Genomic DNA, 14,262 nt, shown 5'->3' with positions numbered 1-14,262 from the left:
TTTCTATTCGTCTTTTAAATTTCATAATCTTAAGATGTTCTTGCTAAGAAGGACATCACTTTTCAAATAACGGTGAATAACCACTTCATAAAATTTATGTATATCTTTCGTTGTGTTTTATTGGCTTAGAAATATAAGCAATTCCTGCGGCAATGATCATGAGGCTATCCAATGTCGAAAACAGTCGGACGTCGATTTTTGAGTTGAAAGTTTAAAAAAAAATTATCCGTGGAATTCCTCTTTCTACGTGAACTCTTGCTGTCGCCAGGGTTGTTACGCTCCGCAAAAATACACATTGTGTAGAAACAACACAATGTACGCTCTCGATTTGAAGATCTGCGCTCAAAGTATTCTGGATTCGCGCTGCTCTCTGATTCTCTGAGCGCACGAAAAAAGGTTGGGTGTGTGTTGCTTTCTTCATAAAAACAACACAATGAGCTGCTTCCCCTCTACACATTGTGCGCTCGATGAGAAATTGCAAGCCGCTGCAATGTTTTTGTTTTAGCTTGCTCAACCCGTTGATTTTCGATGATGATAAAGAAAACAAGAAGAAAATTTGTTCACACCGTGTAAGTTAAATCGCTGGAAATTCTGAATTTGTTTTCGTTATTTTCATCCGCAAGAATGATAACAGAAAATTCTTAGAATGTGTGTCATCGATTTATAAACAGATTGATTTTAAGGTTATGCATCTGATCCCTCGTAAGATATTTTCTCATATTTTAATTTCTTTTTTAAGCTCTATTGAATTAAACTGGCAATGAATATTTTTGTTCTAAATAACTTAGAGCACTTTGGTGTAATAAGGTTCAATGTTTGATTAGATTTTTTGCAGGCAAGATTTACATGTTCATTTTAAGTGAAGCTTTTGATTTCCTTCAATATTTTACAGTAAATATCTATTTTAAAACTATCGTCCTTTTTTATTAGTAGTGCATAACTTCAAAGGTAACGCTTTAATATTATTTCGAAAATTATGAATATTTTTCTTTATCGTAAGCGTGACTCTTAAAGATTAATCGAACCTAAGTAGGTTACCATTTTTCTATTTCTATGGCACTGCAAATCAACATGGTTACTATGGCACTGCAAATCAACAGAAGTATTCATTGAAGCCATTCCACGAAAGTTACTCGAACAAGAAGCACGTATTCATCAAATCAAGGAAGCAGTTGAAACACATCTTCTCTACGAAGCAATTTGAATCCAGGCAAATAACTTAAAGAAGCTCCCGCTTTCGATGACTGCTGAAATTCAAGACGCTCGAACAAAGTATTCAAGATGAATTGCTGACTATCCGATGATAAGCATTGCTTGCTTTGAAAATGAACCTGGTTTCCTATTATTGATTGTAATATTTTTAGAGTACTGAACTTCCTGACATACGGCCCAACAACAAAATTACAATTTTCTGTTGTGAAACCAGGATTTGTTCAATTTCTCCACCATGGTTCAACTAGCGCTTTTTTATCTGAAATGGGTAAGTTAATGTATCTTTCCTTCAAAGCAGTGATTGAAATCCTCACCAATTTTCTCATCAGAGGCATTCAAAATACACACTTTGAGGCCTCGCATAGCTATACAGGAGACGATACATATACATTCATTCAAACCTCCCCCTATGAGGAGGATCTGCTCTGAGAGACACTATCCGTTTGCTGCCCCGAACGAACTCTCTCAACGTTCGGTTGCTACATGATGCATGAAGAAGACGAGGCACACATACTCATTTACGTTGTTGAATTTGAATAACTCCACCTCGCCGCAAAGGTTGAGGCAACAACAAAAACAACCGAACTTATTGCGTTGCACGGCCCGCAACGTATGGTGAAAGAGGGGGGAAGAAAAAGAAATGAAAAAACTAGCTGCCTGCGTGCGGTTGCTGTGCAATAATAGCAATAGCAGAAAAACCTCACGCATTCGATCCAGGCACAAACGAGGAGACTCGGGTTTGCTCTGCCTTTTGAATTCGGTTCCCTCAAGGTTGTGACAGGAGATGAGTGAGAGCCATTCGTTTGGTTTTTTGGATTCGCTGCCTCGAATGTATATTGCTTCATGAAGGCGGCCATGCTGAGAGCGTATACATCATCGGTTTTGTCGTTTTCGCTGCCTCAAAGCAACCTTTGCTTCCGAGTAAAGCGTTGAGCGAGAGATGGTTGATCAACTCATGCTCAGCAAAATTCAATCACTGCTTCAAAGTGAGGGTTTTGAGAGTTGAATTACGTAAATCCCAAAATTTCTCCTCATTGTCTCGAGTTTAGTAGGCGCTTTAGATGAGGAACTTGAGTTTGAATAAATTTTACTAACCCATCGAAGTTCATTGAAGATTTTTGCTAGAGCACTTAATGGATTCTAGACTTTGAGGTGAAAAAATGCAAGTAACGTAACTCCACTCACAGCATAAGCCTAAAAGCCCAGCCGAATGGAAATAAGTAAGTGTAGGAAGTAAATGCATTTTTTTTTATTCTGGTACACGGAGTTTGATTATATTTATTGAACATTAAAAATAAAATATTATAAATTCAAAGATTGTCGGTAGGTTGATGAATTGAAACATAACGTTCATTTTTCATTTAAAGTTTATTAAAAAAATATTAAAAAGAATAAAAAAAATTCATCATTTCATTTATCAAAGTTAACAGGTGTTTTAGACACCAAATCTTGATTAGATTTTAAAAACAAAACTTTCTCTAGTAATGCAGAATCGAGTTTCAAACGAAATTTTGTTAAAATTTGTCCAAGACCGCAAAAAGGACGTTCAACTGAAACTTGTGTACAAGGTAATTGAAGGACTATGAAAGCCAGTTGTGCGAGTTCCTTGTCAATGCCAGCGTGTTTATCCCACCAGGTAATTATGTTGGTTTCCAAAGGTAGGGCCGCTTCAAGCGGAAGACGACGGATACGTTTCTCAATATCGACTAGTTCTGGTGGTTTGACTGAGCGGTTTGCAACAAGTAATTTCTGCACACGCTTCAAATAGAATATGTCAGAAGACGTCGAAGGAGCGTTAGAATCTAAGGCTTCATTTGATTTCCCTTGTATGGCTTTGAAATTTTTCCATACTCATGCTTCCGAAAATCAATCATTTTCACTGAGCTATGCTTGACTACATTCAGAGCCAAAAAATCAAAGCAGTCAAATTTTCCTTCTTCAACCAAATCATACAAACAATCATGCATGACAACGACGCTTCTGTATTTGAAACACTTTTGCGATACATGATGAGGTAAAAAAGGACGCAGACTATCAGCAACGAACGTCTCGATGCTGATTTCCTTCCCCTAACGACTTTCAACCTTTAGGATCATAACTGATATGTATCAGTTCTGAGCGATTTATGTAGGCTATCAGATGATTTTTTATTTTTCGTTTTGCCTAGAAGGACAAAATCATGACTAGGTAACCGCAATGAACTGTCCAGCATGTGCTACAGCTTTTTTGAACATGTGGTCCTGGTATTTATTCAGATTTTTCCTTTTGAAACATTAATGATCGTCTATCAATAACGAGCATTATCAACAATGATGCGAGGATAGACGTTTGGGAATGATTGAGGGAGCGACGTTCAAAATGTATCACCAAGTATGTCGATCACCGTCGATTAGCCACGTGATGAATAGCAACGGTAGCCTTCGGTGGGGCATGGTATATCTTCTTGTATCAAGTTAGTGTTGATTTTCGACATATATTCAATGGGTACTTTTACCACGTGCGTATCACAGCACTCGGAGGTAGCATCATTCTAGCTAGAAACCATTCCTGATTGCTTTTCTTGAGCGATTTTCCGACCACTGTCCATACTGCCATTAGGTGTTGCTAGAAGTAAAAAAATAACGATTATTTTTATTTCAGAATAAAAGGTAAACAACATACGATTGCCTCTTCTTTTTGTGACGTGCTCAAAATTGGTGGATCAAATTCATTAAGCCTTAGGTCCACAAGCACAGCTGCCAGAAAGGCTGGACTATCGAACCACATATTCTGGCGACTTAAAAGAGCATCGCGAAGCTGATATGCGAGAGAGGATTCCATTTCTTCCAATTCCAAAACGGCTTTTTTCCACGAAAGAAGAAAGTCTCCACATGTCAAGCTTTCCTGTTGTATGCGTTTGGTCAAAATGAATAATGGTTTTGCAGCCTCGATGAAATCGTCCATGCGTTTCCAGAACGAACAATCATGAATCTGCTTCAAGGGAGTTGGCAAAAGTTCCATGATAAAATGTTTCTGAGAAAAAACACATTCAGTCATCTGATATGCAGATCCCCAACGAGTTTCACCATCTAGGAACGGTAGTCTTCTTCCAGTTGATTTTCCGAAGCTTCTTTTATAAGGTTCCGTTCTAAGTATCTTTACCAATTTTCGGACCTTGGCTAGAAAAGATGCTGTTGTGTTTTTCTTAATGACATCATAAACCGACAGCTGAACAGTGTGTGCTGCACAACGGACTCCGTTAAAATGAATCGTTTGGACCACAGGTAGATCATCATCGAGCTGTTCCAGCTGAACATCGTCATCCCAGATATTATCGTGCTGCACTTGTTCAATCCTAAAAAAAAGAAATAAAATATGAAATTTTGTGTTTTTCTGAGAATACTACAATCTAACGGTAGTTCCGCTTCATCCAGAGTGTCGATGGCCGTTTCACTATCGTGTTCCTCGGGTTCTTCTTGATGCTCCTCATCGTAGTTCATGAGGGCTTCTCGAATCAAACGGGTTGCTTTGAGCATGTTACTACCGTTATCCGTGGTGATCGAATAAATCTGCTCGCGACTTAAACCAAATTTTTCAATAGTTTGCTGGATCATTAGATGAATATTTTCCGCTGTGTTGCGCTGCAAAGATTCTGTCATCGAAATTGTTCTTACTATTAGTGCTCCTCCGCTGATGTATTGAGCATTAATTCCAAGGATTGATCGACCTTTCCGTGAAGCAATATCAGCTTTTATGCATATCATTTTCAAATGCATTTCCTTTTTCATTGCATCAAGTACACTGTCATACAGGAAACTCACACGCTTCACCATTGTTTGTCTATTCGAATAATTCACTTGTAGTGCATCTTCAATCGGATGCAATGCATTTTTCACCACATCATGATTGAAGAAATATAGTGGTACATTGCACTTTGTAATCCATTGCGTAATGTTTAAAAGATATTTGTTTTTGTCCATTTTCAAAACACTTTTCACTATTTTCCTTGGAGGTTCGTCAATCGTCGACGGTTTTTCATTCAATCCTATCTCGGTGGCTTTTTCTCTATGCTTTGTAATAAAGTGTCTTCTAAGGTTATATTTTGTCCCACATTTTAATTTGTTGTTCTCTTCGTTGCACAATTTGCAAATAAAATAAATACATTCACTGCCGTCACTGGATATCAATGTTTGTTTTTCGAAATACTTCAGGAATTCCATTTTCCGTTCGAGCTTTGCAACCGGTGCTACCTGTGCTCACCACCACAACAGCCGTAAGAATGAAGGGCTAACATAGTGCTGCTCATTGAGCAATCACTGTTCAATGGAATAAGTGTGTGTGTGTTTCGGTGTTTCTCTTCGTTCGTTGCTCATTGTACTTGCCTTAACAAACTCAATGATCGAGCATGTATTAGTACACCATTGCGCTCGATGCTGCTCGCACAATGTGTAGCAAGAAAAAAACACATTGCGCGCAATGTGTGCGTTTATAACACCCCTGGCCAGTGATGCCACATTTCTATCGGTATTTTAAAACCCAAAAAAATCTTTTATCGGTATGTAAATCCTAAAAATCGGTATGAAAATCGGTATTTGAGGTAGATATTCAAAAATGCTTACATTTACAACTTCCTAACGTTTTTTCAAATAGAAGCTCTCAATAATAAGCAAGTCTAGTGTAACAACTCTTATGAATGTTTATTTTTAGTTCAAAACTAGCTGACTAAATGTGTTTTAGCATATATTATTGCATTTTCTCTCAAACTTGGTTCTAGGTAACCCTGGTTTACACAAAATGATGATTTATGACTTGTTTAATTTTTTTTTAAATTTTATCTGCTTTTGATGACGAAAGCAAAAATCACAAATGAAAATTCAGCGTAAAATCCGAAATAAGTTTTTCTTTCCAGTACTCATAACTGAATTGAAATTTATTTTAAATGTTACCGTTTGATAAGAAAAATGGGGGCATGGCGAACACCTTCAGGTTACACGTTGTTTAGGCGTATTAATTAAGTAAAAACTTGAGACTTTAATGTTTGGCTAAAGTGGTATGTAAATTTGATAAATTCGATAATGCAATAGAACCAGGTCAACCTAAAGGAAATTTCAATTTAGTAAGCACTTACAAATCCACTGGTTTTTTGATGTTCGAGGTAAATATGGGCCCAAGTTGATGTTCTTCGTTTTATTGATGGATTTTCGCCAATCTGGCTATTTCAGCTTTTAGTATTAGATATGAGTTCTAGCGATTAGAATAAGAAATGATTGCAGAAAGTTGAGAGAGTAGTTGCTTCATTTTTTTATAGCCAATGAAAAATTATTTTATTTTATGAAAAATCACTAGTCATATGAAAATCCAGATGTTCTTCCGAAAAACATTAAAACACATAGTTTTACTATAACTGAATGTACTTATTTTGCCTGGCGTTTTCTTTAATTCTGCGATCTCTGCAGTTAGTTACTTATGATATCATTTATTTGGCTAACAAGATGCAGAAGGATTGAAGATTATACCGATGATATGACGAACCGTGTATCTGATTGCACTTCAAATTTCGACATACCCCATCTGGCGACGATTTTAACAAGGATTATATTCAAACGGTGTATAGAGTTCCTTGAAAAGTTAGCATCTCACGAGATAAGAGCTTTTATGCGATCGTCAATTGAGACTGACCTTAAGAAACTTCTATTGGCAGTCGCAGAAGGTCAAATATCAGCCTTGAGCTTAGTCCATTGGCTTTGAGGTTGAGTACCATAATAGTGCATCATTTGACAGAACAAAGGAACAAAACAACGCGAACAATTAAACGAATTATGAGAGTGAGCCGTGGAGATCTTTGCAGAATACTGTTGTACAGATCAAAGTTACGCCACGCCAGCTACCCCATTTTGTCTTCTTTCTACGGGACCTTTACGAGGATAGCTTGAATGAAGTGAGAATGTTGAGGTGGAATGAATTTTGAGTTAAAATCTTAAAAATCGGTATGAAATCGGTATGTTTTGCCAAAAATCGGTAATCGGTATATACCGATTCTTGGTCAAAATTTTGCTCAAAAATCGGTATAAATACCGGAAAATTGGTATGTGTGGCATCGCTGCCCCTGGCTGTCGCAATTCAGATGTTTTCATGTGCTTCATGACTGCTTGCTGGTGTAACAGCTATGAAGAATTTCGCTGTTTCAAGACCTTTATACTGCGAGTACGAATTTATTTTGCAGAACAAGCAACGTGGTCTCATGTTTGGTACTTGTGTACAATATAGTATTGCTAATATTTACATTTTCATATGATGGTTGGAAGTTATGTGGCGAGTTTTTGAACATGGTTCATATCCGACCAAAAAACCAACGGCTCGCAAACAACATGCAGTACAGAAACAGTTCGATGGAATACAGTCGAACTCGTTTGATAAATTGTGTTAAATAAGTTTCCCATGCAGGAAAGAGAAAAATTGCTTTTCATTTTGATGAACACCAAAAGCAAGTCTTCCTCGAGTGACAAACAGTAGTAAGAATTCCTTACGTATTCTAGAGTAATGAGAATTGTTTGAGATAACGCTCTCAACAATATTGAATGGAATTGAATTCCCTGCCCAAGATATCATCTCTGGATCATTTCTGAATGTTAATGGAAATCGTTTTGCGTCGCCTGTTCAATAATTTATCAACATCAGTTGTATCCAGCTGTACTCCTGATAAAGCATGTTGGACAGCTACAGGTACACCAACATCCAAAGTTGGAAGTATGTATCTCTGGCACCAAATCAGTCATTGGCATTGGTTCTAAGGCTTCTTCTTTCGGCACGTTCAGCTCTTGCATCGGTAGTTTTGGTGCTGTCTGATTCTTCACCTGGTAAATTTAAGTCTGGAATTTCGGTCGATTTAAGAATCATACGAATTTTTATCCGATTCACAGCTAAAAATTATAACAGTTATTTCATTTTCAATGAAGTTTTTACTTACTAGGACTTATAAAATTTGGGATTGAGAAATGGAGACTTTTGTGCAATTGTAACAATTATCTGATACGAATTTCTTTCTGAATGATCACAATAAACCACACAAAACTCGACGAACGGCAAAGGAATTCAATCGTCGTTTGAAACCAAATTTGCCGACCTAATGCCAAGCTTCATCTTATACATACCACCTGTTTTCTTTCCGATTGCAACGACCGATTTTTCGGGACTCAATACTTTGAAGGACTTCTTATTGAAGACCACCAGTTTCCGTTTGGAAAAATCTTGCTGACGGGAAATTTATCACCAACTCTGTAACACATGAAACCTTGCTTATTTCCCATTTCGGATCCTTACGCCACAACACGAAAAACTGGAATTTTTGGTCACTATTTTTTTCTATTGAATTTTCTATAAATTGTCGAATAACATTTTTCTAACCAAAGCATGATATCTGTAAAATTAGAAAAACTAGACAAAATCTTAATCCTTCTTGAAATAAAGAATAATCAATAAATTTAAAATCAGTTTTTATATTTTATTTTGGTTTATTGATTGAATTGAACTAAATTTATTGGAGCGTGATAAAATCGAAAACTGTAGATTCGTTTCAATGGCAATTACGTGTTAAACACTGACAAATACGGTATTTTGTTCGTAAGTAAGAACCGCAAATTCCATCATATTCGGTTACAAAGCCAAACGTCAAACGTTTGCAGCGTCCATTGGTTCGACGCGGAAAACCTGTTAACCAAACGACGGGTAGGTTTGTGTCTTGGATGAACGAATGAATAGAACGCCACGGCAACAAACGCGGAAAACTTTCGAAACACTCCTCATCTAAAGAAATCTTGAAATCTGCGTCTAAAGGTTGTGTGTCTCTGAATGTTCCAAATTTTCCCACCGGTGAATTTTTATGGAAAATTCTGCGGCCTGCTGCGTTCAGTGGAGTTTTTTGGAACTTCGATTTAAAAAAAAACGAACAAAGGTTTCGAGCTCTCTGTCATTGAATAAATAGTTGTAATGAAGGAATATTACAGTGAAATATCCCACCAAAATTGGAATTGGAAAATTGATGGAAAAAGTTATGTTTAAGGTTTTTTTTGATTTTATAGTGATTCAAATGATAGTGATCCACTTGAAAGGACCTGAAGTGTGAGAACGAGATGTTAAGTAGGAAGAACAATGCTAGAAATTGTACTTGCAAACATGGGAAATCTTGGAGCCAAGCGTTAATTGATCTCTTCTGTTTTCAGTTGTATTTTTTCCCTAGTTATGGCCAGTGTTTATTGCATCGATGAACACGATATAATAATGTAAACATTATCTCGCCCGGGGAGTTCATATCAAAGTCAATCTCCTCTTCGTCGCCCCGCTTGGAAAGTTTTATGAAGTCTGCTCTCTGCTCAAGCATCATCGAGCAATCAACTTGCCACTACGTTCTTGTATTTATAGGGTATGGCAAGTGTTTACATGATGAATCTATTAAGGGATAATTCACTTTCTGTTTGAGGAGACGAGATTTCATTCGGAATTTCCGCCCGATTTTCCTATTCATCGAACGGGCGTTAGTGCATTAAATTCATGTGCACATGATTAGGGGAAACGCCATGAAATTCGAGATCACCAAAGAAGCACTACGTCAACAAACTAGGAACGTTCAAGTGTAGAGACAGTCAGTGGCTCTTAGCAGTTCCTACCAGTCACCCCAAGCCAGATCAGCCGATTTGGGTGGTTCTGACTGAAGAGCAAAGCGAACATCAAGCATTAGGGAAGCAGTAACATGAATCAGAAGCATTTTGTTTGCCGTTGGCAAACGAACGAAAGGCCCTGCTCTCTGGTCCTTGTCCTTGTCATCGTCCTCGAACGATTTCAATTAAGCCAAGTGATCACTCATTCGATGCTTTAGCATGGTCATATCGTTTTCTCACATTGTTTGTTAAACAATTTTTTTTTACTCATGTATTTCAGAAAAAGAGACTTTAACTTAAACTAAATATAGTTTGAGAGATGTCTATGGATATCTTTCTACTGATCAAATAAATGTTTATCGAATGAACGTATTTATTTAATATTAGTAAAATCCGAAATTATTGCAATTAATAAAAACGTCAAAAATTACTTTTGTGAAAAAGACAAAAATTTAAAAAAGTCAAAATGACAGAAACGACAAAAATGATTAATTAACAAAAAAGACAAAATTGACAAAAATTACAAAAATGACACAAGTGAAAAAATGACGAAAATGACAAAATTGATAAAATTTACGAAATTAACAAAAATAACAAAAATAACAAAAATGATAAAAATGACAAAAATGACAAAAATTACAAAAATGGCAAAAATGGCAAAAATGACAATAATGACAAAATTGACAACATTGACAAAATTGACAAAAATGACAAAAAAAAAATTCAAATGAAAACCAAAAATTAAATGACAAAACTGACAAACCAAATAATCCAATTTGATGACTTATCCCAGGAATGTTTGTAGTAGATTTCAAAGATGATCCCACGCTATCATAGCCGGAGGCGATTGCGTCGTTAAAGCTGCATCCCATTCCGGTCCGAATTCATCGGTACAAATCTCATCAGCAAGCATATTGTACTCAATCACTCAATGGGAAAATAATTTTCGTTTTCCATTGAAAATCCGCAACAATCGCCCATTCCGGTGGCAATCCTCTTTGATAGCGCCACTTGCCAGCGAATTCAAATCCACTTTGTCTCAACACTGCGAATGATTGTAGCAGCAGCCAGTTCAGGAAGAAAATACCTTGAAAAAAAAATGTTACACCACAATGAATGGGTGCGTGTGTCTGCCGGAAGATCGAAACGACTTAATTGAGAGGATTCATTTAAATTTCTATTGTCCTGCCGGAAAAAGGAAAATCCGGAACTCTCGACCCTAACCAGAGACCGAAAAGCCAAATATTTACCCTGCGGCAGATTTCATTCAACCACCAGCAGTCATACATTGGCTTTGTTTTGGTCGCTTGTGTTGTTTCCTGCTAAGAGGGGAAAATGAGAGGAAAAATTAGGATTTGAAGCAATCATTCGAAAGTGTGAGTGCAAAATTTTTCCCAAATGAGGGATATCATCAGTTGTTTCCAAATAAAAAATTAATTTTTCGCTCTGGTGTTTTATAAGATGATTGGGTTAAATTTTTTTTTTGTCATTTTTGTTGTCTTGTCATTTTTGTCATTTTTATCATTTTTTTAATTTTGTCATTTTTTGTCATTTTTGTCATTTTTGTCATTTTTGTCATTTTTGTCATTTTTGTCATTTTTGTCATTTTTGTCATTTTTGTCATTTTTGTCATTTTTGTCATTTTTGTCATTTTTGTCATTTTTGTCATTTATGTCATCTTTCTCATGTTTGTCATTTTTGTCATTTTTGACATTTTTGTCATTTTTGTCATTTTTGTCATTTTTGTCATTTTTGTCATTTTTGTCATTTTTGTCATTTTTGTCATTTTTGTCATTTTTGTCATTTTTGTCATTTTTGTCATTTTTGTCATTTTTGTCATTTTTGTCATTTTTGTCATTTTTGTCATTTTTGTAATTTTTGTCATTTTTGTAATTTTTGTAATTTTTGTCATTTTTGTCATTTTTGTCATTTTTGTCATTTTTGTCATTTTTTTGTCATTTTTTTGTAATTTTTTTTGTCATTTTTGTCATCTTTTACAATTTTGACATTTTTGACATTTTTGACATTTTTGACATTTTTGACATTTTTGACATTTTTGACATTTTCGACATTTTTGACATTTTTGACAATTTTGACATTTTTGCTATTTTTGAAATTTTTGACATTTTAGACATTTATGACATTCTTGAAATTTTGGATATTTTTGACATTTTTGACATTTTTGTCATTTTTGACATTTTTAACATTTTTGACATTTTTGACATTTTTGACATTTTTAACATTTTTGACATTTTTGACATTTTTGACATTTTTGACATTTTTGTCATTTTTGACATTTTTGACATTTTTGACATTTTTGACATTTTTGACATTTTTGACATTTTTGACATTTTTGACATTTTTGACATTTTTGACATTTTTGACATTTTTGACATTTTTGACATTTTTGACATTTTTGACATTTTTGAAATTTTTGACATTTTTGACATTTTTGACATTTTTGACATTTTTGACATTTTTGACATTTTTGACATTTTTGACATTTTTGACATTTTTGACATTTTTTACATTTTTGACATTTTTGACATTTTTGACATTTTTGACATTTTTGACATTTTTGACATTTTTGACATTTTTTACATTTTTTTACATTTTTGACATTTTTGACATTTTTGACATTTTTGACATTTTTGACATTTTTGACATTTTTGAGATTTTTGACATTTTTGACATTTTTGACATTTTTGACATTTTTGACATTTTTGACATTTTTGATATCTTTACATTTTTGACATTTTTTACATTTTTGACAATTTTGACATTTTTGACATTTTTGACATTTTTGACATTTTGGACATTTTTGACATTTTTGACATTTTTGACATTTTTGACATTTTTGACATTTTTGACATTTTTGACATTTTTGACATTTTTGACATTTTTGACATTTTTGACATTTTTGACATTTTTGACATTTTTGACATTTTTGATATCTTGACATTTTTGAAATTTTTGACATTTTTGACATTTTTGACATTTTTGACATTTTTGACATTTTTGACATTTTTGACATTTTTGACATTTTTGACATTTTTGACATTTTTGACATTTTTGACATTTTTGACATTTTTGACATTTTTGACATTTTTGACATTTGTGACATTTTTGACATTTTTGACATTTTTGACATTTTTGACATTTTTGACATTTTTGACATTTTTGACATTTTTGATATCTTGACATTTTTGAAATTTTTGACATTTTTGACATTTTTGACATTTTTGACATTTTAGACATTTTAGACATTTTTGACATTTTTGACATTTTTGACATTTTTGACATTTTTGACATTTTTGACATTTTTGACATTTTTGACATTTTTGACATTTTTGACATTTTTGACATTTTTGACATTTTTGACATTTTTGACATTTTTGACATTTTTGACATTTTTGACATTTTTGACATTTTTGACATTTTTGACATTTTTGACATTTTTGACATTTTTGACATTTTTGACATTTTTGACATTTTTGACATTTTTGACATTTTTGACATTTTTGACATTTTTGACATTTTTGACATTTTTGATATTTTTGACATTTTTGACATTTTTGACATTTTTGACATTTTTGACATTTTTGACATTTTTGACATTTTTGACATTTTTGACATTTTTGACATTTTTGACATTTTTGACATTTTTGACATTTTTGACATTTTTGACATTTTTGACATTTTTGACATTATTGACATTTTTGACATTTTGACATTTTTGACATTTTCGACATTTTTGACATTTTCGACATTTTTGACATTTTTGACATTTTTGACATTTTTGACATTTTTGACATTTTTGACATTTTTGACATTTTTGACATTTTTGACATTTTTGACATTTTTGACATTTTTGACATTTTTGACATTTTTGACATTTTTGACATTTTTGACATTTTTGACATTTTTGACATTTTTGACATTTTTGACATTTTTGACATTTTTGACATTTTTAACATTTTTGACATTTTTAACATTTTTGACATTTTTGACATTTTTGACATTTTTGACATTTTTGACATTTTTGACATTTTTGACATTTTTGACATTTTTGACATTTTCGACATTTTTGAAATTTTTGACATTTTTGACATTTTTGACATTTTTGACATTTTTGACATTTTTGACATTTTTGACATTTTTGACATTTTTGACATTTTTGACATTTTTGACATTTTTGACATTTTTGACATTTTTGACATTTTTGACATTTTTGACATTTTTGACATTTTTGACATTTTTGACATTTTTGACATTTTTGACATTTTTGACATTTTTGACATTTTTGACATTTTTGACATTTTTGACATTTTTGACATTTTTGACATTTTTGACATTTTTGACATTTTTGACATTTTTGACATTTTTGACATTTTTGACATTTTTGACATTTTTGACA

Source organism: Uranotaenia lowii, chromosome 1, assembly GCF_029784155.1.
Source record: "Uranotaenia lowii strain MFRU-FL chromosome 1, ASM2978415v1, whole genome shotgun sequence".
In the NCBI taxonomy this organism is placed as follows: domain Eukaryota; kingdom Metazoa; phylum Arthropoda; class Insecta; order Diptera; family Culicidae; genus Uranotaenia; species Uranotaenia lowii.
This window is presented reverse-complemented; position numbering follows the sequence as displayed.